This window comes from Periplaneta americana, chromosome 15 (assembly GCF_040183065.1).
Source record: "Periplaneta americana isolate PAMFEO1 chromosome 15, P.americana_PAMFEO1_priV1, whole genome shotgun sequence".
NCBI classification, from domain to species: Eukaryota; Metazoa; Arthropoda; class Insecta; order Blattodea; family Blattidae; genus Periplaneta; species Periplaneta americana.
In genome coordinates, this window is record NC_091131.1 from 34,373,368 (window position 1) to 34,401,341 (window position 27,974).

Consider the following 27,974-nt stretch of genomic DNA (forward strand, 5'->3'; position numbering starts at 1 on the left):
AAAAATGAATTATATCGTCAGCAATTATGCTCAGACTGTGTTGTGTATTTAATAACTGTTACAAATAATTTATTTTCATCACATTTAACATTAAAATATATCCAAACAATAAAAGTATTATTGGCACATTTGGGTGGTAACACTGGTTGCAACCGCAGCAAAAGTTTCAACAAAACCGATATCAAAAATGCTGCGGCTGCAACCCTGAGAACCCTGTTCACACGTCGCTACTTTTAAGTTGCGCGCAGCATGGAAAAGTAGCGGGCAGCAGGTTCGGCAGCCGCTACTTTTCGGGTTGCACCGTTGTTCACACGTCACAGTACAGGAGTTGCGCAGTTTTTTGTACTGCATCGCTGCAAAAGTAGCGACGTGTGACCGTACCTTTACACTAATAAGATGTATCGGTGTGCAAAATTGGAAGGTTCTACGCGACCTTCCAATGTTGAACTTTCCTTGTAATACAAATACTATACACCCCTTTATTCCTCTCGAGATATAGTGTCGTTAAATAACTTAGAAAATATAAATGAAAAATAACTTAGAAAATATAAATGAAAAATATCACCATAGGGAAGATTTAGAATCTTCGATGTTGGGATATAGAAGCAAACACGATAACTTAGACAATGAGGGCTTACTTACTTACTTACAAATGGCTTTTAAGGAACCCGCAGGTTCATTGCCGCCCTCACATAAGACCGTCATCGGTCCGTATCCTGTGCAAGATTAATCCAGTCTCTATCATCATATCCCACCTCCCTCAAATCCATGACGGCTACTAATATAAAAGTTTTGAATTCAGTAATGGAAAAATCATATAATACTGCAGTAAATTGGTTTCGGGTGAATGATTTCAGTCTAAATTTGAATAAAACTCAAAATATAATATTTTCATTGAAAAATACATCGAACGCCGAAGCTCAGTCACAGGTAAAATTTTTAGGACTTTCATTGGATTCTAAACTAGCATGGGATGAACATATTAATTTGTTAAGTATTAGGCTATCAAGAGTAATTTACTTATTAAGACATTTAAAACATTTAATACCAAAATTCTATCTCATAAATTCTTATTACGCCTTTTTCAATAGTATATTATCATATGGTATTTATATTTGGGGTAATAGCAGTAGCATATCCAAGATTCTCATTCTACAAAAAAAAAAGGCTATACGCATTTTAACAGGGTCTGCATATGACGTTCACTGTAGATCACTATTTATTCAAGGAAAAATTGTAACTGTCATAAATTTATATATATTCCAATGTCTAATGAAAATTAAGAAAAACCTTAATACTTACTACCCTAAAACAGAAGTTCACCACTATAAGACAAGGTACAATTCTGCAGTGCTCGGGAAAAGTGACACAAGTCAATTTCCACAAACCTTTTTTGATAATTTATTGACAACTTACGGAACATCTGCTCGCTTGGAAAAAATACATAAGTATTTCTCCCATTACAATAATTCATACAGAAAAAAATCAAATCGACATAAACCAGTGTAAGTTGTCAATAAATTATCAAAAAAGGTTTCTGGAAACTCACTTATGCCACTTTTCCCAAGCACTGCAGAATTATTGTCTTTCAGAACCTAGAGTTAGATTACGTAAGTCCAAAAAATGATTCAATTCTATTGCTATAACAATGTTTAGTAAGTTACCACAAACGGCGCATGATGCAAGTTACAAACAATTTAAATTTGTTTTGTATAACTGGTTAATCAACCATCCATTCTATAGTATAATACAATATAATATTTGTTTTATTCAATCTTATGACAAATCAATTATTAAAACAATGACATATATTTCATAACATGTAGTCATTGAGTTTTATACAAAGTAAGTAAGTAACTCAGTGACTACATGTTATGAAATATATGTCATTGTTTTAATAATTGATTTGTCATAAGACTGAATAAAACAAATATTATATTGTATTATCTGTATTAACATTTAAAACAATGACATATATTTCATAACATGTAGTCATTGAGTTTTATACAAAGTAAGTTACTTACTTTGTATAAAACGAAATGACTACATGTTATGAAATATATGTCATTGTTTTAATAATTGATTTGTCATAAGACTGAATAAAACAAATATTATATTGTATTATCTGTATTAACATTTAAAACAATGACATATATTTCATAACATGTAGTCATTGAATTTTTAAACAAAGTAAGTTACTTACTTACTTTATATAAAACTTAATGACTACATGTTATGAAATATATGTCATTGTTTTAATAATTGATTTGTCATAAGACTGAATAAAACAAATATTATATTGTATTATCTGTATTAACATTGACAATCTGAATATTTACAACATGCTTTCTAAGTTCATTCAATATTAGCCTATTAGTGAATTTCTTGACTCCACTGTAAATGTATTCTAAATTTCTAAGCTCCATTGCTCTGTAGAGAGATTATCATCGAAATGATAGCCGTCCAAATCTTGGATTTAAAATATCGGCATCCTAATCAATTCAAATGAACAAAAAAGAAAATGTAAATTAATGTTAAAAAAATACATAATGAAATTTTAAAAAAGAATATTCTGCGACAAGATGTGGTAGCTATCAAAACGATAAAAATTTATTGTAAATAAATAAAGGGTGCGGCAAAACATTCTCCCTAATTTAAAGTTTCAATAAAAAACAGATGGCTCAAAATAAGGAAACTTTATTAATATGAATGGTATCTTAACAGTGGGAATTTTTCATTTTTTGAATAACGTGTCTCTGAAATGGTGTCCTTCACTATCAATGCTTTGTTGAATGCGACTTCGGAAATTCTGCATCACTCTAACTAGCATTTCTTGAGGAATGAGACCAATTTCTTCCTGTATTGCATTTCTTAGGTCTGGCAAAGTCCTCGGCCGATGTTTGAACACCTCAGCTTTAAGATGCCCCCAGAGAAAAACATTGCAGGTTGCAAGGTCTGGTGATCGTGCTGGCCAGGGGACGTCGCCACGTGAAGAAATAAAGCGTCCGGGAAACATCTGTCTCAGGACTTGGAGAGAAATCTGAGCTGTGTAAGAGGTGACTCCGTCCTGCTGAAACCGTACCTGGTCAATCTGCAGCGCATTGAGTCTTGGTGCCAAAAAATTGTTGATCATAAAAGTGTACCGCTGAGAGTTTACTGTCACAGTAGCACCATCCTCTTCAAAAAAGTAAGGACCAAGTATCCCAACCGCGCACCATACAGTAACACGGTCGTTATGTAGAGGTTTTTCATGAAGTTCACGAGGGTTCTGTCCACTCCAATATCGGAAATTGTGATGATTCACGCATCCTGATAACTGAAAATGTGTAATGCAGATGCTGAAGATGCTGTAGTTCTGTTTAGTGATGAAGCACGATCACCAGATCTTGCACCCTCCTATTTTTTATGGGGGTATCTTAAGGCTGAGGTGTTCAAACATCGGCCGAGGACTTTGCCAGACCTAAGAAATGCAATACAGGAAGAAATTGGTCTTATTCCTCAAGAAATGCTAACTTAGAGTGATGCAGAATTTCCGAAGTCGCATTCAACAATGCATTCATAGTGAAGGACACCACTTGAGAGACACGTTATAGAAAAAAATGAAAAATTCCCACCGTTAAGATAGTATCCATATTAATAAAGTTTCCTTATTTTGATCCACCTGTTTCTTAATTAAACTTTAAATTAGGGAGGATGTTTTACCGCACCCTTTAATATAGGGGAGAGTCGGGTAGTATCGGACAGTGCGTTTATTTCATCTACCACCATATGGTAGTACCTGAATGACATGGTTACGTTACTCTGTGCGACATCACAGAAACGTAACCATGTCAATCAGGTACTATCATCGTGTGGTAGATGAAAGAAACTCACTGTCCGATATTACCCGATGTCCGATACTACCCGACACTCCCCTACATTAATATTAGTATCGGTTATTGTTATTATTACCAGTATTATTATTTCATTTGTATCGTTGTATTCATCTGTTTTTACATTTTATGTCAAATATTATTTTATATCTCTTGTATTTTATGTCTATTGTAACAGGCTGTTGCTCGTGACATTAATAAACGATTGATTGATTGATTGATTGATTGATTGATTGATTGATTGATTGATTGATTATAGTAAACACTCTCTAACAAAATAATTTTACAACTGCACTATATCAATTTTTTCTAAAAATGTTGAAAATGTTCATTTCACCAGGAAGAATCAGATCTTTGAAACTAATCTGGTATGAGAATACCTTAAGAGTCGTTAGATCCAAGACCCGCGGATTCACGAACCAAGCAGGAAGGCTTGCGGGAGAGGATGTGGGGACGGGAAACCAGGACCCCGCGGGCGAGATGCCGCTCCCCGTCAAACGAGTCCGACCAGCTCTGATCTCGGAGACGTCCTCTCGTTTCCTGTCCATTATAGGTCAACAGCGGCCATACTTCGGATACATTTGTACACCCCCTGTGTTGGCCTGGTGAACGTACACATCATGAAGGAATATGAATGTCCGTGTGTGAATTAGTGAATGGATGAATAACAATATTACCGGCAATGTTTAGACACACAGATTAAAAGTATTGATAGATGAATGGTTCAGTGATGTGTCTATAGCAGCCGTGGCGAAAACGTGACTCGCGAACACATTGTGGCTCGCAATGATAGCTAAGCATTTTTTTTTTTGCTTCCTACCTCCACCAACCCCCACCTTGTCACTCACTGGAGTCAAACTCTGTTTCATTTGTATTTGTCTCTGACCTTCGAGTGGAGTATCGTCGCAATGTCTCTCTCGAAGCCATGTACTTACTTACTTACTGGCTTTTAAGGAACACGGAAGTTCATTGCCGCCCTCACATAAGCCCGCCATTGGTCCCTATCCTGAGCAAGATTAATCCAGTCTCTATCATATCCCACCTCCCTCAAATCCATTTTAATATTATCTTCCCATCTAAGTCTCGGCCTCCCTAAAGGTTTTTTCCCCTCTGGCCTCCCAACTAACACTCTATATGCATTTCTGGATTCGCCCATACGTGCTACATGCCCTGCCCATCTCAAACGTCTGGATTTAATGTTCCTAATTATGTCAGGCGAAGAAAACAATGCGTGCAGTTCTGCGTTGTGTAACTTTCTCTATTACCCTGTAACTTCATCCCTTTTAGCCCCAAATATTTTCCTAAGTACCTCTACAAAAACGAAAGTTTCCAGTAGGATGGGAGGACGCATTTTTTTGCTGCCAATATGATGGAAATATTAAATGTATGATTTGTTCTCAAGTACTACAAGGGAAACGGGTGTATAACGTAAAAACGGCATTATACTTTATGTTACTCAGGAAACATTAAAAGGTTAAGTATTATTATTATTATTATTATTATTATTATTATTATTATTATTATTATCATCATCATCATCATCATCATCATCTTCTCTGTACGTCGATTTTTTTTTCAGCAGATGTACGAATAATGCGGTTAGATCACAGATTTACAATGTGATGTTAAATAAAGGTAGATGTAAGGACAAACGTTGAACTTTTCGAATATTTGCCAAAAAATAAGTATCCGAAACTTCGTTCTTTCGCTTGCTCTGTTGAAGCCATGTTCGTTACAACTTACGTTTGTGAAAAATTATTTTCAACAATGAAAACAGTAAAAACCAAATTTAGATCACGACTGACAGACAAATACCTTCGTGATCAACTACTACTGGCAGTAAGTGACATAATTCCTGATTTTGAAACTCTGTCGCAGAGACATTCTGAAGACAGTTAATTTTAGGTTGTGATAATGTGTCCTATGTTTTCTTGTTCATTTCTTTCTCCGTTACACGTGCTAAGCATTAGTTTGTAATGTTATACTGTATAAAATTATATTTAAGTGCTTGACGTAAGGAAAATGAATAATAAGTCAGACAGTTGCTTCACTTCCCCTTCGGGTGTCCGCCTCCCTCCATAGGTGCTATGCACGTTGCAGGTTACACTGTGACTCGGCGCACGATCACATTTTCGCTGTAGACCGTCCCCGACGACTGTGAAAAGGACGGCCTTATACCCCTTACATCCTGTATACAGTAAAACATACCTTGTTATGGATGAGAGGCATGGGCAATGAGATATAAAGACGTAGGCCTAAACTGAATTACAGCAAATTAAATGAAATTTATGACAGTAACGTCGGAATCTACTCGCTGAGATCATAAAAGAAACGAAGATGTCATGCAGGAATTCCAATTACAACCGGTTATGTATGTTATAAATAATTACCAGTTTCAACGGAAAAATAATGTACAGTGTATGATGAATTCACACGGAATACCAAAAGCCATTCATTTCCGTCTACATAGGAACTGATCCTTGAGTCGTTCAAAGATGATGTGTGCTGAAAATACAGCCTGAGACCTAACATGACATTCAGCCTTATATTTGAGTAAAATATTATTATTATTATTATTATTATTATTATTATTATTATTATTATTATTATTGTTTTTGTTGTTGGAAAAATAAAAATTGGAAATTTACCCTTCGAAGAGGTGGAAAAATTCAAATACCTGGAGCAACAGTAACAAATATAAATGATACTCGGGAGGAAATTAAACACAAAATAAATATGGGAAATGCCTGTTATTATTCGGTTGAAAAGCTTTTGTAATCTAGAGGCTAGACTGCTGTCAATGAATCTGAAAGTTAGAATTTATAAGACAGTTATATTACCGGTTGTTCTTTATGGTTGTGAAACTTGGACTCTCACTTTGAGAGAGGAACATAGGTTAAAGGGTTTATGAGAATAAGGTGCTTAGGAAAATATTTGGGGCTAAGAGGGATGAAGTTACAGGAGAATGGAGGAAGTTACACAACACAGAACTGCACTCATTGTATTCTTCACCTGACATAATTAGGTGAATTAAATCCAAACGTTTGAGATGGGCAGGGGATGTAGCACGTATGGGCGAATCCAGAAATGCATATAGAGTGTTAGTTGGGAGGCCGGAGGGAAAAAGACCTTTGGGGAGGCCGAGACGTAGATGGGAAGATAATATAAAAATGGATTTGAGGGAGGTGGGATATGATGATAGAGACTGGATTAATCTTGCTCAGGATAGGGATCAATGGCGGGCTTATGTGAGGGCGGCAATGAACCTCCGGGTTCCTTAAAAGCCAGTAAGTAAGTAAGTATTGTTGTTATTAATACTTGTGGTGTACTATAAGCAGAAACATAAGCTTCTGTCAGGAAGTGAAAAGGAGGATAGCAATGACCAAGGAAGCTTTTAATATAAAAAGGAGCATCTTTTGCGGACCTCTGGAAAAATAACTAAGGAAAAGACTAGTGAAGTGCTTTGTATGGAGTGTGGCATTGCATGGTGCAGAAACATGGACATTACGACGAAGTGAAGAGAAGCAAATAGAAGAATTTCAAATGTGGATATGGAGAAGAATGAAACACGTGAAGTGGACAGACAGAATAAGAAACGAAGCTGTGTTGGAAAGAGTGGGTGAAGAAAGAATGATACTGAAAATGATCAGGAAGAGGAAAAGGTATTGGTTGGGTCAGTGTCTGAGAAGAAACTACTTACTGAAGGATGTACTGGAAGGAATATGGTGAACGGGAGGAGAGTTCGGGGCAGAAGAAGATGATAGACGACATTAAGATAATTATAATATGGATCATATGAGGAAACAAAGAGGAAGGCGGAAAATAGGAAAGACTGGGTTTGCAGTGAAAGACCTGCTCTTGGGCAGAACACTAAGTGAATTATTATTATTATTATTATTATTATTATTATTATTATTATTATTATTATTATTATTTACAAATGTAACATAGCTGAACGATTGCAAATTGTTTATAATACGTGTATACTATTTGTCTGTAATAGTAGAAAATATGACCATGTAACACAGTCTCTCAAGCTACTCTCGTGGATTCGTCTGAGGGAAGCAAGAATAGTACATTTTCATTAAGAATTCTACATACTTCTACTCCAAATTATCTGGTATCACGATTTTAGTGGCACACAACACACTGTAATTATTAATTAGCTTCTTCGCTAGTGAAATTTTATATGTGTGTATGTAGGCTATATACACACATCTCCCGGGTTCGATTCCCGGTCGGGGCAAGTTACCTGGTTGAGGTTTTTTCCGGGGTTTTCCCTCAACCCAATATGAGCAAATGCTGGGTAACTTTCGGTGCTGGACCCCGGACTCATTTCACCGGCATTATCACCTACATCTCATTCAGACGCTAAATAACCTAAGATGTTGATAAAGCGTCGTAAAATAACCTACTAAAAAAATACACACATCTCGTATTTGAAGGGTACACGGGAAAAACGATCAAGGTCCATCAAAAATCGAAATTGAGTTAATGATGCTATCTTATAGTGGAAAGGAAGTAGTATCATGTGGTCTAGCTAGTAATAAGAAATCATCGTTCTTAACATTTCACTACGTCAATTTATATTAAATACACACATAACTAAGTATTAAATGCTGAAACTTTAAAATTCGATTTTCTCGAAACTTTCTAAAATGGACCTTGATCTTTATTCCCGTGTAACCTTCATTTCTGGTGATGTGTAAGAGAAGGCCTGATGGTCTTCAACGGCATCAGAAAATAAATAAATACAAAACATGCATTCAATTTCTTAGCAGTGATTTTTACAAAAGAAGAAATTAGTAAATAGGTATAAGAGAAAAATTATTTGTTATAACTTAGGCTTAAGAAATTTAGCTTAAATTTTGTGTAGTAATAAACAGTAATGTTTCGTCCTCTTTCCAAACTTCAACTTCTTTGCTTAGAGTTCGAAATAAATCCATATAATAGCTTACTCTACATATGATATCACAGTAGCTATAACGTGTTCGCAGTACTACGTATGGTTACATAGATTGGCTCATTAATTACATGATTTTAAAGTGAAGCCATTCATAATTGTAAAGCCAATTTGTAACGTAAGAAAATAGGAGTGAAGGTATGTTAAACGAAACGTAATTCAACACGTTTAAATATTCCCTTTGTGCTTGACAAACATTTTTATTTTTACTTCCTGTCTGGAAGATCAGACACGCAATGAGCAAAACAAAACAAAAGTTGCATTATTGCGAAGAATGTACGTGTTTATTAGTACCACATTTGTCCACCAGCCAAGAGTGAGTGTGATTGTTGAAAAATACATGATAGGCGGTTAGAAAAAAAGCGAGTACAAATCCATACGTGTCTCTGCACTTTTATAGGAGATAGTGCACCCCCTTTAAAAAAGGAGAGAATAAAAAGAAAGAAAAAAAGTGCTGGCATTTTTATCGATTTGGTGAGTTTGCGAGACTTGTCGCAGCGCTCCTGTCGCCAAGACTCATGCTGCGATCTAGCGGCAGAGCGCGGGAGTTAGTCGCAACGGAGAATAGCAGAAAACAGTTTCCGAGCGGGAGACAGTAGACAGTCGACTCATATAAACCAAGACTCGTGTCTCTCTCTCTTTTATCTTTATCAGTGAGTGTCTGTGAGAGTGTGTGTGTGTGTCCGTGTGTTCTTCGGTCGAGGAGCTTGGTTTTTTTTCTTCCCCTTATTTTATTATTTTTGTTTCGGAGGAATAATGGATTTCGTTCATTCTTGACTGAAACTTCTCTTTTTAATTTCCTTTTATCGGTTTTTATGAATTGTGTTCCTTATGAAATGACGAAAAGCAGTTATGTGAGGTGAGTAGAAGTTTTCTTTTTTTTTATTTATTTATTTTATACTTTGTCGTTTCTTTTTTTGTTCCCGTAGTACTTGAACCTCTCTTGCTTCCTGGTTTATCCGACAGACCGTCACTTTGGTGTTAAGCGAAAGGATAGGGGAGAAAAAAAAAAGAGGGTTGATTTTCAAAGGGGGAGGGGCAGGTAGAATGTTTTCATGCATGCCTTCATGACGAGTTTTTATTATTGTTATTTATGCATGAGTAGGCCTATACATACTTTTTCAAATAATTAATTATATTTTATTATTTCATTTTTTTTAAATAAAGGACAATTTTAATTACCTTACATAATGACACAATATATGATTGACAATTTAATCTCCTTTTATAAAATTGTATTAACGCCAATATTTAGTAAATGCATTAGCTTATTAAACAATTGCGAAACATTTCATCTAATTAAAACAAACCCGATGCCGCGATTGATAATTGATTAGATTTTATTTCAAACCCATTTTGAAATTTAATATTAAAATAAGAGATTGTTCTCGGTACGGTATTCTAAGTGAAAGCAATAACATTTCCATATTTACAGAGTGTAATGAATGGCATGCGTTGTTTGTTTTAAACTTCTCACTTCTTGTAAACAAAATTTTATGTACAGTGTTTCATATTGTATTTACAATAGAAGTTAATGTTTAAACAAAGCTTCATAAAAACAAGGTTGATTATTTTGCGAGAAAAAAAAAACTTCAAAGCGAATGTTATAACTATTCATGACACTTACGAAAGTGAAGGAATTTGAATTCACATTAATGGTATCAGTTATTCAACCGCTTGTGTAGTTACAGCTGTTAAAACATTAGAAAGTGTTGTTGACCGTCTGTAAACACAACTACTTCGTAGCGACCGACGGACACGAGTTTAAGTATTGAACTGCAAGACGCTGTGCTACGACCTCGTCTGAACGCGCATGTAGCGCCATTCATTTGTTTTATTTTGATTCTGTTGGTGAAACTGCACGAGAAATCCTTTCTTTTGATTGGCTCAAGAAATGCAATAGATTTGATTTGTAAACTTAATATACATTGTTACATCATGGTTGTGTGTTTGTTTTGATGCATGGAGAGCAGTATTATTCGTATGGTTTTCATTGTAAACGTGTTCATAGTTTATTAGAGGAATTATTTTAATGGAAAATAGCGTCAGTGTGCCAAATTTATGTCAGAAAGTATTATCTGTGGCAAGTATTAATACTGAAATAATAAACGAAACGTAAATTTGAATGCATACTGTATATTTTATCGTAGGAAATATGGATAATAATGTAAGTTAAATAGGGATGAGAAATAAAAAATAAATTGCATTAATATTATGAATGTAAATCGAATGTTATACTCGTACTTCAGTGTTAAACTTCTTATTTGCTTATTACCCGATCAAAATTCATTTTTATATGCTCTTCTACAGTAAATGTTTACCTTAGTTTTATTCTTTTATATAATACGATCTTTACGAAACAAAACTAGAAAGCGTGGAGATTTTACATTTTCGAAAATAAGGTTTTTAGCAAAATGCTTACCGGTGCGAAATATGAATAATAAATAAACTGTCTCAAAGTAAAACTCCAAGCAAATAAAAATAGTATGTTTTAAAGAATTGTCACTAAATACAAATGGATGTATTTTAAATGAAGGGTGGAATAAATCCCATACTCATACTACCCGTATCAGTCCATTGTGCTACTTTCAGAATTTAGATTTGACTTTGAAAAATTCTGATAAATTTTGTCTAGGGCCTTTTCATTCTAGGACATTATTTTATGTGCCGTAACTGAATGACATGGACCTGTCAACTTTATTTCTCATTTGACAGGAGGATTTTCATCGCCCTAAGCCGAGTTTCAATTTCGGAACTGTACTATCATAAACGAGCGAGGGGGAAGATATTTTAGGAGAATTAAAAATGTTTATCGTACATAATAAAACCTAGAAATTAGAGGTTCCCGAAATACAGGGAACAAAAATTCCGAGATTGCCACAAAATTAAAAAGGCACTGGTGTATTAGAGTCTAATTTTATTTACACGCGTTATAGTATTCAAATAAAATTATTATATTGCATTATACAATATCGTGATATTCAATACTTAGCTTATACGTATGGATTTAAAATATTTCCTCAATAAAAAAAAGTAAAAATGTTGAATACTATGCATTACATTCTTCAAGAAAAGAGCAAATTACAGTAATGGCAAAATTATGGAATTCAGGATTGTTTTTTAGGATTTCGATTACACCTCTAGTAACAATCATGTCGATTGCATCACCGTGCAGAATAAATTGCACTGGATCAAAACATGTTTTCCTTCCACGATAGCTGTACAAGGTCCAGAAGAAATTGCATTTTAAAAATAAATCACCCCCAGGGCCAAAACATGAACTCTTACATAAGGACGTACTCCTTGCCCCAAAACGTAATATGGCACATTGTCTTAAAATAATATTTATATACGCCCACAGTCTACTATATTCAGTCACGAAGCTCAATACGTAGGTAATATGCATCCTATGACAGTTGAACTTTAGTTGCTAGCCACTAGGATCGCTACTATCGCCTCATCACAGACACTGCGAAATAGTACCGCACAGTCTATTGTTCCTAGTACTCTCAGTTGCTAACCGCTTGGAGCATTGTATCGCGAGAAATGCAAAAATCACCTCAAGCTTCGTGATTGTATGTACTAGACTGTGATACGCCTATGTCTCTTATCAACACAAGATAACAGGTTTTCTCACTGCATTATTCTGTCTTGTTGCCACAAGATGGCAGGCTGTCTCGCTACTACATTTTCTTCATTGTTGTGGAAATTCTTTCATTTTGTTTTATTGCCCACACCTTTAATTATTCTCAGAGTTATTTCTCATAAAATTACACATTTAATTGTAAATTAAATTCGTAAATATAAATTCCATTCTGTGACTCCCTACCCAAATAAAAAGCTATGAAACAGGTTTTGAAAGAAAGGTCAAGGGTCCAAAGAAATTGTGGACTGAGCATCATGATGATAATGGTGATGGTGGTGATGATGATGATCAAAACACAACTGATAAAACAAACCAACTATTTAGGAAGGTACGTACACTACATGAATGTTTCACCCATAACTTAATGTTGATATGAAAATATGTTTTTAATTTTAATGATAAATTAAGTATTTTCACACCTTTGTCTTTTGTGGAAGTGGGATGGCTGTAAAAATCGATACATAAACAGTAATTGCCCTAAAAAAATTAAGACGTACCTGAATGAAGGAATCTCCATGAAAATAAAATAATCCAAACAGGCTTACATATCTGAATTCAGTACAGAATAAAGGTATTTTCTTTAATTAACCCCATTCATAATTTGTCCAAGATAAATATATCAAACTACTTGTATCGAGCAGCTTTTGAAGAGATGGAGTATGTAATTATAGGCCTAACACTGACGATTTTTAACTTGCCAGGAATTGAGGGAGGATAACCTGTTTTAAGGGGAAAGGAATTGACCACCCAACCCCATTATTTCCTGGCCTAGTTGCCTCATGAGTGATGCCTTATTGGGGTTACATATTATGAGGAAAGGAACTAGCCACCCTACCCCATTATCTCTTGGCCTAGTTGCCTCATGAGTAATGCCTTATTGGTGTTACTTATGAGGTTCAGTCCACACCTGTGGAGTAACGGTCAGCGCGTCTGGCCGCGAAACCAGGTGGCCCGGGTTCGATTCCCGGTCGGGGCAAGTTACCTGGTTGAGATTTTTTCTGGGGTTTTCCCTCAACCCAATATGAGCAAATGCTGGGTAACTTTAGGTGCTGGACCCCGGACTCATTTCACCGGCATTATCACCTTCATCTCATTCAGACGCTAAATAACCTAAGATGTTGATAAAGCGTTGTAAAATAACCTACTTACGAGGTTCAAATCTGTCTTCGAAAAGTTGACTAAACAACAACAATGTTATATTTCAAGTCGCTTTTGAAAACATCCCTCAGTTTTTGGTTTTATCATACAAGCCTAAAAGAAATATTGTTTTTAATTTTTGTAATTGCCAGTACAGCTGTGAGCTGCATGAAATAAAGATAAATGCCAACAAGACAAAGACCATGGTCATAGGAAGAAAAGTAATGGAGATAAACTTGCGATTTTCAAATGAGACAGTAGAGCAAAGGAACAGCTTCAAATACTCGGGATGTACTATAAGCAGTAACATAAGCTGCTGCCAGGAAGTCAAAAGGAGGATAACAATGGCAAAGGAAGCTTTTAATAGAAAAAGGAAAAGTCTAGTCAGGTGCTTTGTGTGGAGTGTAGCATTGTATGGGTCAGAAACATGGACTTTACGATGAAGTGAAGAGAAGCGAATAGAAGCATTTGAAATGTGGATATGGAGAAGGATGGAGCACATGAAATGGACAGACAGAGTAAGAAACGAAGCTGTGTTGAAAAGAGTGCATGAAGAAAGAATAATGATGCTGAAACTGATCAGAAAGAGGAAAAGGAATTGGCTGGGTCACTGGTTGAGAAGAAACTGCCTACTGAAGGTTGCACTGGAAGGAATGGTGAACGGGAGAAGAGTTCGGGGAAGAAGAAGATATCAGGTGGTAGACGATATTAAGATACAGGGACATCATTTTATTTTTACTAACATTTTTAATATTAACTTGCCGATACCTCTGGATCAACGCCGTTTGCTACTCCCTTCCACGACTGGAGTTCGGTGATACTGGCGTAATATACACACAAATCACTTTACTAGGTATAGGAGGGAAGCAAAGTAGTTCATCCATTTACGTGAACTAGGAAATATCGCGCTTTTGAATTTGATCATTTTCATTAGACTTTTGTTTAATCAAAATACAGTACAATATTAACAATGAGTGTTTTTACTCACGAACTGAGCTGTCCATTTGGACGTATTCATTATGCAGTGTATATTATATTGTCTACAGCACATTAGCGTACAATACAGAGAATGAAGTTAAATTTAAAAATAATCATAATATGGATATTTAAATACATTTTTGAAAATGGTGGCCGTTCATTTCGATACAGGCTTCAGTTCTAATGTGCATATTATCGCACTATAGACTATTGTACTACCTAATCCCAATTACCAGTTTCGTTCTTCGTACTAGTAACTCATGTTGAAATAATTCTGTACCTACTCTATAAAAGAGTACCTTACGTACTGTAAATTCAATCTTCACTTCTTCCGATCCGAAAAGATAAAATTACTCAGACATACTATCTACTGTCCGTCCAAGTGGTTATGTCGTAGGGTCGTAGAAAGGGAGGAAATCACGTGACAGTTAATTACTTAACGAGGCCCTTTTATTTAAGTTATTTTAAACAGTTGCATAATATTACGTAGACGTCCAATTCCTAACAGAAATTAATGTTCTCAGAAAAGAGCTAAGTCAGCCCAACCACTAGCTGGCGAATAAAAACTGGTGGGGGAAACCGGGATACGACGTAGGCAAATGGACGACATTAGGCCTACCTGTGCGAAAATGATTCAATATTGAAAGCTCTTTCGTCACTGGAAAACGCGAACATATTTTTGGAACGTACTGTTTACTATGACCGTAAGGCTACTATGCGGTCTTGGATCTGTGTGGAGGACGATTGAACTTCATTAGTAGAAGGGGTGGGAGTGAAGTACATTCAAAAACTCAGGTACAATAAAAATTGAAGTAAAAATAAAATGATGTCCATGTATATGGATCATATGCGAAGACAAAGAGGAAGGCAGAAAATAGGAAAGACTGAATAATGCTGGGTTTGCAGTGAAAGACCTGCCCTGAGGCAGAACACTATGAATGAATGAATGAATGAATTGCCAGTTTCGTTTGCTCTTACGAGGATAAGTAATTAAAAACACAATAATAATAATAATAATAATAATAATAATAATGACCAGTCTCATGGGCTAGTGGCCAGAGCTTCTGATGACTACAGTTCATGAGGTTCCGGGTTCGATTCCCGGTCAGGACACAGGAATTTTTCCTTGAGAGGGAATGTTCCTGTGTTCGTCCATGTTCTGGAAATTAGGTTAGGCTTAGGTTTAAGATCTCTTTTTGCACTTCATAATCATCGTATCATAATGTCATCTGGGCGTAACTCCGCCTTCCGGTCATCCCAGCCTCAGAAGGAGGTTACAAATAAGCCACTGCCAGGAGAGACCAGAAATTTCAAATGACAGCCTGGTGGCATTGGAGAAAAATAATGATAATGATAATAAAAATTATTATTATTATTATTATTATTATTATGTTAAATAACGAACATAGCAGAATTACTTGGTAACTTTCGGCGTTGGATCTCGGGACTCATTTCGACTTAATTAATTTCAACTTCGTCTATCATCTTTCAATAGCTACAGATCGACCGAAGATGCTACAGATACAGTAACATGTTTTGCATGCAGATGGCATCTATGTGAGGTAGCTGCAGAATTTCCAGTTCGGACCTGGGTGATTCGTAGCTGAATCGATAGATGGCACCAAATAGTAAATCACGATACTTAAGGATTGCGGTCCTGCGGATTTCAACAATCGTCAATGTAAGGAGATCAGCTAGGCACAATACACATCAGGCTGTGGATTCTCTGTTGTAAAAAAATATATAAAAGAAAGTCTACTTTAAATAACGGGTTATTTTGCATTTCATTTTGTGACCTACACTACACAGAATGGAAATTTAAGTGGATATCTTAGTATAAAAAAACATTTAATGATTTAGGAGGGTAAAGACCTGTTGTTTCCAGTGATATAGTCGCAGGCAAGGAGGAAAATCACTGCGATGTAGGGAAGAGAGATAAGCTATTGTCTCTGAATCAACCCTAGACAACTACATATAGCTGGCCTCCCTGGATGTGGGATTGGCAGTGACAAGCGCTGGCCTTCTATGCTCGAGGTTGCGGGTTCGATCTCGGCCTAAGTCGATGGCATTTAAGTGTGTTTAAATGCGACAGGCTTATGTCAGTAGATTTACTGATATATAAAAGAACTTTTGCGGGACAAAATTCCAGCACACCGGCGACGCTGATATAACCTCGGCAGTTACGAGCGTCGTTAAATAAATAATAATTTAATTTTTTTGGCAGAGACATCACAGGACAATTGCAAGATAACGGACAACCATCCAGTTTCGCAGGCGGAGGATAAATTCTATAAACTGTGTGATTCGCAGTCTTTCAAAATTTTACACAAATCTAGGAACCTGACTTACTCATAATCAAATCATGTCGTTAACGATTTTGTTGAGTTTCGCTCAGTGAAATGCGTCAGATGCATTGCCTGTTCTTTTCTTGCAATGAGTACCTTAATTTGTAGTGTATATTGTTATAATTAATTATATCATAGAAATGTAACAATTACTAAAAATTTAACATGTAATTAGAGAAATTTACTTCGAAGATAAATAATATGGAATGTTTTTAGTGACTTTTTTGGGGTAAACAAACCAAACTGCACTGCAGACTTAATTATTTTTTTCCGTGACTTTAGCATTAGGCCTAATTAAAAACGCTTAAATGTATTTTCTTCATGAATAATTAGATTATGATAACGAGACGTAATTACACATTCTATGTTTTGACGGGTACCTAATTAGCAATTTTGTGTTGTCAGTCTTTATTTAACATTTACAGAGTTCGTATTTCCCTACCCCCTTTTTTAATTTTAAATATTATCTAGACGGACGAGTGGTTGGGATCATTTTACTTTGCGTCAGTATGACGTCGATGGTTCATAGAACAAATGCTACGCCTATGCAAATACACCATTAATTCCTTCTCATATATTCTTATAATTATGTCTACCTTATTCCTTATTTTCTTACTGTCATTCAATCTAACTTTCGTTTTTCTTCTCTTACTTCATTTTTCGTCAATTTTTCATAACATTTCTTCTCTAATCCTTTCTTATTTATTTCTTTTTTCCTTAAGTTTTACTTTCCAAGTATTTTCTCTATCTTTCTATTTCACTTGCTTCTATCATCGTCATCATCATCATCATCATCATCATCATCATCATCATCATTTCTTATCCTACCTCCTTTCTTCATTTTCCTCGTAAAATCATTTCGTCTTCCTTTGTTCTTTACTCCCTTCATGTCTTCCTTCTATTAGCTTTCTGTTTACTTCCTATTCCTTTTTCTTTCTTTCCTCTTTTCTTCCCTTTCTCTTCCTTTCCTTTTTTTCTTCCTCTTCTCTTTCCTTCCTTTTTCCTTTTCTTTTTTCTTTTCTCTTTTCTTCCTTTTCCCTTTTCTTCCTTTTTTTTTCTTCCTTCTATTCTCTTCCTTCGTTTACTTTTTTATTCCTTTTCCCTTTTCATTTTTCTTACTTTTCTCTTTTCTTGTTTCCTTTACCATTTTCCTCCTCTTCCTTTTGCCTCCTTTTACCTTTTCTTTTTTTTTCTTCCTTTTTTCTATTTCTTTTCTCTTTTCTTCCTTCCTTTTCCATTTTCTTTCTTCCTTTCCTCTTTTCTTCCTTACTTTTCTTTTTTATCCTTCCTTTTCCCTTTTCTTCCTTCCTTTTTGCCTTTTTTCCTTCATTTTCTCTCTTCTTCCTTTTTTCTTTTCTTCCTTTTTTCTTCTATTTGTTTTCTTCCGTTTTTCTTCTATTTCTTTTCTCTTTTCTCACTTTTCCCTTTTCTTTCTTCCTTTTCCCTCTTATTCCTTCCCTTTCATTTTTCTTCCTTTTCCCTTTTTTCCCTTCTTTTTTCTTTTTCTTCCTCCCTTTTCCCTTTTCTTCCTCCCTTTTCCCTTTTCTTTCTTCGTTTCCTCTTTTCTTCCTTCCTTTTCTTTTTTCATCCTTCCTTTTCCCTTTCCTTCCTTTCTTTTCCCTTTTCTTCCTTCCTTTTCCCTTTTCTTTCTTCCTTTTCTTTTTTGTTCCTTCCTTTTCTCTTTTCTTCCATTTCCTTTTCTTCCTTTTCCTTTTTCTTTCTTCCTTTCCTTTTTTCTTTATTTTCCCTTTTTTTCTTTCCTTTACCCTTTTCTCTTTCCTTTTCTTTTTCTTCCTTCTTTTTCCCTTTTGTACCTTTTCCCCTTTCTAGCTTCCCTTTCCTTTTCTTCTTTCCTTTCACCTTTTCTTCCTTTCTTTTACTTTTTCATCCTTTTTCGTTTTCTTCATTTTCTATTTTCTTCCTTTCTTTTCTCTTTTCTTCCTTTTCCCTTTTTTACCTTCCTTTTCCACCTTCCTTTTTCTTTTTCTTCCTTTCTTTTCCCTTTTCTTCCTTCCTTTGCCCTTTTCTTCCTTCCTTTACCCTTTTCTTCCTTCCTTTTCTCTTTTCTTCCTTTTCCCTTTTCTACCTTCATTTTTCTTTTCTTTTCTTCCTTCCTTTTCCCTTTTTTTTCTTCTTTTTTCTCTTTTCTTCCCTCCTTTTCTCTTTTCTACCTTCCCTTTCTCTTTTCTTCCCTCCTTTTCTCTTTTGTTCCTTCCCTTTCTCTTTTCTTCCTTCCTTTTCTCTTTTCTTCCTTCCTTTTCGCTTTTCTACCTTCCCTTTCTCTTTTCTTCCTTCCTCGTCTCTTTTCTTCCTTCCCTTTCTCTTTTCTTCCTTCCTTCTCGCTTTTCTACCTTCCTTTTCTCTTTTTTTCCTTCCTTTTCTCTTTTCTTCCTTCCCTTTCTCTTTTCTTCCTTCCTTTTCTCTTTTCTTCCTTCCCTTTCTCTTTTCTTCCTTCCTTTTCTCTTTTCTTCCTTCCTTTTCGCTTTTCTACCTTCCTTTTCTCTTTTCTCTTTTCTTCCTTTTCTCTTTTCTTCCTTCCTTTTCCCTTTTCTTCCATCCTTTTTTTCTTTTCTTCCCTACTTTTCTCTTTGCCTTTTTCCTTTTCCTTTTCTTCCTTCCTCTCTGTTTTCTTTTTTCTTTCTCTTTATTTTTACTCTCTCTTCCCTTCTTCTCCTTGTCTCTTTTTCTTTATCTTATAATTGTTTTTATTTTTATTTCTTAACCTATTAATTTTCTTCATTGCACTCTGCTTTTCACCCTTTCTGCCTTTATTTCCTCTTTCCTTTTTCCTTGTCGTTTTCTTCTGCCCCTCTACTTATCTATTTGTTTAATTATTTCCATTATACTGTCCACACTGCTGCTGGCGAAACGCCTCGCTTATGAGTTATGATACAGGCAGTGCTGAATTGTTACTGTTTATATTCATCCAAAGGAATAGCAGAAAGACATTCAACGAGCACGCATATTAATTGGTGTGCTAACAGCCTGTACTTTCTGCATCCGTGTATTTCAACTTGCATTTGTATTACATTTCTATCAGGTGAGATAGCTACATCAATAACCTGACAAGTCTTGTCGTTGTTGTCACATGGTATGGATATCTGGTTTATTTGTTTCTATTTTTCTGTCAGCTTGTATTGGAAAGTCCCAGAATACAGTAACATTGTTTTTCGCCATGACAGCTCTTGGATCATGTAGCCTACAGCTACTGTTTTACCTATTTTCTTGCGTATTTCGGAATGTAATAAATAACATACATTGTTAAGTTATATCTGTTGTGATATTCGTATGGGTTCCAGTGCAGGACATCCTAACACCACGTGGTCTATTGTTTCTTGAAATCCTTTACATACCTAATCAATATCGTGTGTCAGTCAGGCTGTCTTCAGAATGTGTTTGCCATATTTTATCCTTCTCTTTACTTTATCGTATATACTTAGTAGTAGTAGGTCTTCTATAGTTGTTTTTTTTTTCCTTTGTAGAATAATTCGTTATTAAAATCATATTACTTGTTAGAGAATTTGTGAATTTAAAAACCCACTCCTCAGAAAAATCATGCTGTCAGAATATCATTTAGCCTAGTCTAGCCTCCGTTTTCCTAGAAATAATGATAAAAACTGCAGATCACTGCAGTAATATTTAGGAAGCTTCCAAGGCGTTAAGTCCATTGAAACCATGTCCATATGACTTATGTTCTCTAATATTTTTGTCCACTTTCATTTATGTTCACATTTTATGTGCGTCCATTTTTTTTGGATCCATGACTGTTACGTCCACTTTTATGTATGTCCACTTTTATTTAAGTCCACTTTTATTTAAGTCCACTTTCATTTATGCCCACTTTTTAATGTCCACTTTTATTTAATACTGGATCAGCAGTATTTTTAGCTTCCTGATTGTTCATCGAAACTATCGAAACGGCTACCTTCTTTCGCCTATAGAGTACATTGAGTCACAACCATGGATGAAGCAAAATTATTGATCCAGTCTAAAAAGAGAAAAACCTTTGGTATTGTATAAAAGTTTTTGTTATCATTCATACAGCAGTAATGGGAAAAAGAGATAGGCCTACTGGAGATGTGGAAAGAGAGATTTGCTTGGCGGGCATTTGAATGTGCGACACCCTATTAAAAGATCGTACCTACAAAATTTAAGTCGAGTAGAAGAGATTGTTCGGAATTACAACCACTACAACGAAGGACACATCAGAACTTACCTCAAAGCTATTAATTATCTGAAGCTGTATGAAGATGAACAGGCAGAAGAGATTGAGTAGGGAATTGAAGTAAATTTGTAGATGGACATAATGTATTGTACAATCATATAGTGGACGTAAAAATGTGGACATAAAATTGGTCTAAAATAAAGTGGACATATACTTTATTGGACATATATTTATGGACATCTATACTAATAATAAATCTGTAGCCGAAATTTTTCTGGTAATTTTCGATTTTCCAAAAATAATTAGTCCTACCATATATAATTAACCACCCTGAAACCGAAAATCGCTTTTTTTTTTAATTTTTGTCTGTCTGTCTGTCTGTCTGTCTGTCTGTCTGTCTGTCTGTCTGTCTGTCTGTCTGTCACCTTTTCACGCGATAATGGCTAAACGGATTTCGATGAAAATTGGAATGTAAATTAAGTTCGTTGTAACTTAGATTTTAGGCTATATGGCATTCAAAATACATTATTTAATAGGGGGGTTATAAGGGGGCCTGAATTAAATAAATCGAAATATCTCGCTTATTATTGATTTTTGTGAAAAATGTTACATAACAAAAGTTTCTTTAAAAATCATTTCCGATAAGTTTTATTCCTTAGGACTGATATTTAATGAGATAAATGAGTTTTAAAATTAAAATAACTGCCATCTAAGGCCGTGTAATGAATTAAAAAACAAATGACTTCGTCTGTAAGGGGCCTTGGACAGCAACAATCGAAAACTATGAAAGATAGGCTACAGAGAATGTTTCTGTGTTTGTATGAAGTAATATCGGAAGCTAAATTAACCGATTTGTATAATTAATTATTATTTTACCATTGGAAAGTGTAGTTTCTCTAATTGGACATAATGCTATACTGTTATTACAGTAACTTCTGATATAATATAATGTAATATATAATATAATATAATATAATATAATATAATATAATATAATATAATATAATATAATATAATATAATATATTATAATATATAATATAATTTAAGTCATTTGAAGGGTTCAGAACCATAGTGGGCTAAGCACCATTTACTGAATACGTAGAAAACAAGGGTTAAAATTAAGATTTAGCATAATTCAATGGAAACCTATAACAAGTAAAATAAAATATACACATTAAATCTAAATTATATCAATCTTCATTAAACTATAGTTGCATGTAATAAAAATTAAGAAACATGTTAAAGGAATTGTCATTGCACCAAATGAGTGTCTCTGGACCAAAATGATCGCATTTTAATTATTTGGATGCAATTTAAATTAAGTAACATATTAAACGATTTATCCTTCTATCAAACACGAATGTTCCCTGGATCAAATGTCCTATTTTAATTATGTAATTACTTTATATTTATTTCTAACGGGTGCAGCGGAGCGCACGGGTACGGCTAGTAGTGTAATAAACTTTTATGTAATGGACATAATAAAATGGACATTAAAATTGCGGACATTATAAAAAGGACCTAACGTCTGTGTTTGTTTAGGAACGAAATTTGAGCTGTGTTTATATTAGGCGTACGGTATAAGTTTTGATATCACGCTTGCCCAACTTGATCCCAGCGATTAAATAGGCTACCTCTGTCTCGCGACGTGAGTCTGCTGTATTTCCTCAGTTCGCTTCAGCCAATCGCGGGCTTTATGATGCTTGAAATTAAGCCATACCAGTTCGAACCCCAGAAAAGGGAGAATGATAATAATAATAAATATTTCGATTAAGCATTATTTATGAATTATTACAGATCAGCATTTACGTTGGGATAAACAAATTGATTTTATGTGTACAAGTATAAGAAAGACAATTTATAAATTCATAATACTTCCAAATTTTATCACTAAAGAGGCGTTGAGAATAACATTTTTAGCTTTAGTACATTTTTTTTTTTCATTTATTTATTTTATTCCATAGATCTTACATGAGCAATGAAGCTTTAAGATGTGGAACATGTCAACATTTTACAATATTACAATTACAATTTTTACAAATTTTTATAGTTTTACAATTTAGTAATTTTCTACAATTTTTACAATTTTGTACAATTTTTTTTACATTTTTTTACATTTTTTTTTTACATTTTAGCGAGATGTAGTGAGATGAGATGAGGTCCGAGGATTCGCCAAAATATTACCCGGCATTTGCCTTTTCGGTGGGGGAAACCTCGGAAAAACCCAACCAGGTAATCAAATCAAAGGGGGTAATCAAATCAAAGGGGTTGATGCCCAGGACTCGCCATAGACCATCCGGCTTCAGTCCCACGGCTGGGGAAAACCTCCGAAGAAACCAAAGTCCAAAGGGGGATCCAACCCAAGCCCGAACGCAGCTCCGGATTTGCAGCCCAGCGAGTCTGTCGACTGAGCTACATCGATGGCTCTACTAAAAGTATACAATACATAGCCAATCAGATTATTAAATTTACAAACGCAAACGATCATTCATAAGTTGAGCTATATTATAATACAAAACAATTTAATTAAATTTAAGGCATAAACAATTCAACCAGTTGTGATATACAGAAATTGATAATACATATCATGCAAACTACTTCAAATTACAAACACAAACAATTTATCAGTAGAGCTATATAGATTACTATTCAATTTAAAGCATATACAATTCATCGGCCAAAACTATACAAATATATACAATACAAAGTAGCATACTTTCATTAAGCTATACAAATTTGTGCAATTAATATCAAGTAGATTAATTCAATTTATAATCATAAACAATTCATCAGTTGAGCTATACATATTACCATTCAATTTACAGTAGGTCTATATACAATTCATCAGTAGAGCTACACAGACTAGTAATCATTTTAAGAACATATACAATTCATCAGCCAAACTATACAAACATATACAATCAAATTAGTTCAATTTACAAACTTATTTTCGTTAAGCTATACAATTCATATGAAGTAGATTAATTCAATTTATAAGCTTAAACAATTCATCAGTTGACCTATACAGTATACTATTCAATTTACAGTACATACAATTCATCAGTTATGCTAAACAAAAAATACAATACATAGTAAACAGATTAAGTCAATATAAAAACATATTTTAGTTGAGCTATATAAAATTGTACATGTCATTTAAGTAGAATAATTCAATTCACAAGCATAAACAATTCATCAATTGTGTAGAAGGTATGAGTATGTAGAAATTTGGTTAATTCTTTTCTGAACCTTTTCTCGTTGTTCTTCAAATCTTTAAGATAATTAGGCAGTGCATTGAAGACTGTTATACATGAATAGCGAACTCCTTTTTTAAAACAGCTTAGACTAACAGAGGGTAGATACAATATGGTATAATAAATTGGGGTGAAGTAGCATCATCTGTACTTAATCCATTAATTTTATTACACAGAAGATTAATAAAAATTTGCCTAACCAAAAATATGGATTGCCCAACAAATTTAATTTATACAGATTTAAAATATTAACTATTGAAGAAATTGATAAATAGAGTTTACTAACTTACTACCACAGAAATCAAATAAAACATAAATCTAATCGACATCAATATCGTACTCGAAGACAAAAGTCTACTTTCCCATTAATTGAGCCTAAATGTCATACATGGTGCTAGTTTCGGCCCAAGACTTTATAATAAAATTACAAACCTTTCACAAATTTGAAATATTTTAAAATTGAAGCTTTTAAAAAAAGAAATTTATAAAATTATTCACGATATATAATATTTTTACCTTTTATATCTGTCGACTATAGCCATGTTTTTATTGAATATCACTGGCTTCTGTCTGATTGTCAATTTATATTAAATGTATTTTTCTCTCCTTTTCTTTTTATTCTTTCTTTTTGCTTTTGTATGTTATTTATTGGTTAGAATTAAGTTACTTACTGTATTTAGTAAGCTGCCTTTGTAAATTTTATGTTATATTATTGGCTAAGACCACACCGCTAATTTCAAGCCACTGAACGTTGCGAGCAGATTGCAACGTCGCGTCGTAGCCATAGAGGGAGGTGGAAGGTACTTCACCTAGGGAGACAGATATGAGTTCGTTGATCTCTTACATCTGTATTATGAGAAGACAGCAGTGTGTTAGCGACGATGTAGCCAGAGCGCTGAAACTTCCAATTTAATTTTCTAATTTCATTAACACTGCATCACAAACCGTAATATAGGTTTTCTATTCATGTAAGTGCAATCTAACACCCCTTTCAATCTGCAGGATTATTTCACTTCCACCCTGTATATGTATAAATCATAAAATGGCCAAATAGAATGATCGATTTTTTGGATCATACTCTTCAATGTTTTTCCTCTGACACATATCGTCAAGTGAGATGTACTGCCTGATAATAGATGTACGTATCAGCCAGAACCTCAGTTAGAGTTAAGAACCTCAATTATTATTATTATTATTATTATTATTATTATTATTATTATTATTATTATTATTATCATTATCATTATTAAAATCTTTGGCAATAAAATAAGAAGGTAAATATCTTTCGTAATTCATAGCAAGCTTTTCCAGAAATGGACCACGTGTTTTTTTTTATAGCTATTATTGTTGTTATTGGTGTTTGACCTAAACAGCCGTGTCCTTGAAAATATTAAAAGCAGTCGTTCATCGGGCCGGCTGGCGCGACGACGGCCAGATGAAGTAACTTTTCGAAGAGCGTCAACAGTCCGGAGCCAAAGACGAGATAAAATTAGTTCTGATTACACACTCCCCCCCCCCTCCAAGCTTGCCGTGCCTCTCCCCGCAGGCCCCGCGCCCATATCTGCCCGGCCCGAAATCTAGTGGGGCGGAGAAAGTAGGAAAACGACGCTGAGGAAGAAATGAGTGCTTATAGAGAGAAAACGTAAATTACGGCCAAGGAATTTTTGTTCCTCCTTTGTGAATGGGGTGGTAACACTTTTGGGAGTAGTTTCGGTTTCGAATCTGGGTAGGAAATTTGGAGGCTCATACGGACTCTCGTGTGCTTCTTGTTTTGTATTTATTCTCTGTATTAAATGCTAATCACATAGAAATAGAATTCCTCTAATTCTATTATAATCTAGGAGTAATGTTTATTGAAAAAGAGTATTATTTGCCAACAAAAATGAGCGATAGTGATTTATATTGATGATGATGAAGATGATGATGATGATGATAATAATAATAATAATAATAATAATAATAATAATAATAATAATAATATTTTGTTTTATTTTACCTGGCAGATCTACAATTAATACAAGTGCATAAAATAACAATAATAGTAATAATAATAATAATAATAATAATAATAATAATAATAATTTATTTTATTTCACCTCGCCGACCTACAATTAATACAAGTGCATTGATAATAATAATACTTACTTACTTACTTACGGCTTTTAAGGAACCCGGAGGTTCATTGCCGCCCTCACGTAAGCCTGCCATCGGTCCCTATCCTGAGCAAGATTAATCCAGTCCCTACCATCATATCCCACCTCCCTCAAATCCATTTTAATATTATCCTCCCATCTACGTCTCGGCCTCCCCAAAGGATTTATTCCCTCCGGCCTCCCAACTCTATATGCATTTCCGGATTCGCCCATACGTGCTACATGTCCTGCCCACCTCAAACGTCTGGATTTAATGTTCCTAATTATTATTAGTAGTAGTATTTATTTATTTAACCTGGTAGAGACAAGGACGTTAGGCCTTCTCTGCCCCTCTACCAGGAGATTCCAACTATAATATGAAGAATAAAATTATGTCAGGTGAAGAATACAATGTCTGCAGTTCTGCGTTATGTAACTTCATCCCTTTTAGCCCCAAATATTATCCCAAGAATCTTATTTTCAAACACCCTTAATCTCTGTTCTTCTCTCAAAGTGAGAGTCCAAGTTTCACAACCATACAGAGCAACCGGTTATGAATAATAATAATAATAATAATAATAATAATAATAATAATAATAATAATAATAATAATAATGTAAAGTACTGTTATTGAAACTTATCTAAGTTATCAGTTAATCTGAATACATTAGAAATGTAAGAATAATTAATTACTTGGGACTACTATTTATGAATTAAAAATACAATTATTTAGATACTTAAATATATTCACTGTTCCACATTCATTCATTCATTCATTCATTCATTCATTCATTCATTCATTGTGTTCTGCCCAAGGGCAGGTCTTTCACTGCAAACCAAGAATTCTCCAATCTTTCCTATTTTCTGCCTTCCTCTTACTCTCCGCATATGCTCCATATATCTTAATGTCGTCTACGATCTGATATCTTCTTCTGCCTCGAACTCTTCTCAAGTTCACCATTCCTTCCAGTTCATCCTTCAGAAGGCAGTTTCTTCTCAACCAGTGACCCAAACAATTCCTTTTCGTCTTCCTAATAAGTTTCAGCATCATTCTTTCTTCATCCACTCTTTCCAACACAACTTCGTTTCTTGTTCTGTCTTTCCATTTCACACGTTCCATCCTTCTCCATATCCACATTTCAAATGCTTCTAGTCGCTTCTCTTCACTTCGTCATAATGTCCATGTTTCTGCCCCCATACAATGCCACACTCCACACAAAGCACTTCACTAGTCTCTTCTTTAGTTATTTATCCAGATCCGTAGAAGATGCTCCTTTTTCTATTGAAAGCTTCCTTGGCCATTGCTATCCCCCTTTTGACTGCTTGTCTGCATCTCATGTTACTGCTTACAGTACACCCCAAGTATTTGAAGCTGTCACATGCTCTACTGCCTCATATAGAATTCGCAAGTTTACCTTCTTTACTTTTCTTCCTATGACCATGGTCCTTCTCTTGTTAGCATTTATCTTCATTCCATACT

The 27,974-nt window shown here is 34.7% G+C and overlaps 1 protein-coding gene across 3 annotated transcripts in view; it reads left to right on the forward strand.

The window, feature by feature from the left end:
- The window catches only part of rn (rotund), a 1,149,518-nt gene that overhangs the window by 288,759 nt on the left and 832,785 nt on the right, over nt 1–27,974 (forward strand). Inside the window, exon 1 of one of the 3 annotated variants that reach the window (XM_069846930.1) lies at nt 9,421–9,694. The exons of the other annotated variants lie outside the window; for them this stretch is intronic. The gene's annotated coding sequence lies outside the window, so the exon portion shown is untranslated. Of the gene's footprint in view, nt 1–9,420; nt 9,695–27,974 lie in introns of those variants that run through there. 3 annotated transcript variants of the gene reach the window in all.